This window comes from Meleagris gallopavo, chromosome 20 (genome assembly GCF_000146605.3).
Source record: "Meleagris gallopavo isolate NT-WF06-2002-E0010 breed Aviagen turkey brand Nicholas breeding stock chromosome 20, Turkey_5.1, whole genome shotgun sequence".
NCBI lineage: Eukaryota > Metazoa > Chordata > Aves > Galliformes > Phasianidae > Meleagris > Meleagris gallopavo.
This window is the reverse complement of record NC_015030.2, coordinates 9,775,868-9,776,875: the sequence shown is the minus strand read 5'-3', so window position 1 is coordinate 9,776,875 and position 1,008 is coordinate 9,775,868.

Genomic DNA, 1,008 nt, shown 5'->3' with positions numbered 1-1,008 from the left:
GCTGGGCTGCCGGGCTGCGCAGTGCAGCTCTGCGTGCGCGTGGTGGGGCTGCGCGGGGCATCCGCTCAAGCGAACGCTCAGACCCAAAGCAGCTACGGGAAAAGAAACCTTATTTCTCATTCCAGAACGTGCTGTGCCTGTATGCAGAGCTCAGTGAAATGAGAACTTGTCTCCAGAATGATGTGCTTTCAATTCTTTTTTTTTTCTGCACAGGATTTATGTAGCGTTTTGAGGAAGGATTATAGGTCAGGCTTTTTTGAAACCCCCTTTTTATGTGAAAAGAAGATTTAGTAGGAGAACGGATGAGTGCGATCCACTTTCAGCCAGAAAGCACACGGGGAAAAATGGAATGGAGTCTGCTTTGCTGCCCAAACTGCTAACAGCTGTGATGGCTCTGTCTGTGATGGCTGCACGTCCAGCACGGCCTGCTTTGGGATGAGGTATTTCAGAAGTGACTCCAGTATTGTTATTTTTAATCGTGTAAAGAAATCCGTTCACAATAATGCTGAGCATCTTTCAGTAGGGACGGCTGCTCCTGCCGGGGAGAGCATCAGCCAGCACTTCCACTGACTGCATGGGTGTCGATGCCATTTATCAGCCCATCTATCCGTAAATCAGTTTATTGTAGCATTCCTTAAAAGCAGCACTCGTGTGTCAGTAGTTGTTTGCACTCCGCAGCGCTCAATTATTTCAAATACTGAACCACAGTGGAACTGAGATCATCTCTTTAATGTTATGGAGGCGCTGAGCCCCGCAGAGGAGATGCTCCAAAGTAAATGTTTGCCGTTTCTTACGTGAAATAAAGGGTTATTTTCAGCACACTGCCTTAGGGCTAATCAATTAATGAGTCTAACGAGCGGGAACAAATTAGGTACTAAAGTGCGGGTGAGGCCGTCAGGCTCGTGCCGACACGCGGTGCTGCACGAGGTGCGTGATGAAGCTAAATATCCTGCATCGCTTCGCTTCTCACTATGGGGAAAAAAAAAAAGCATTTCGTCACCCGGCATT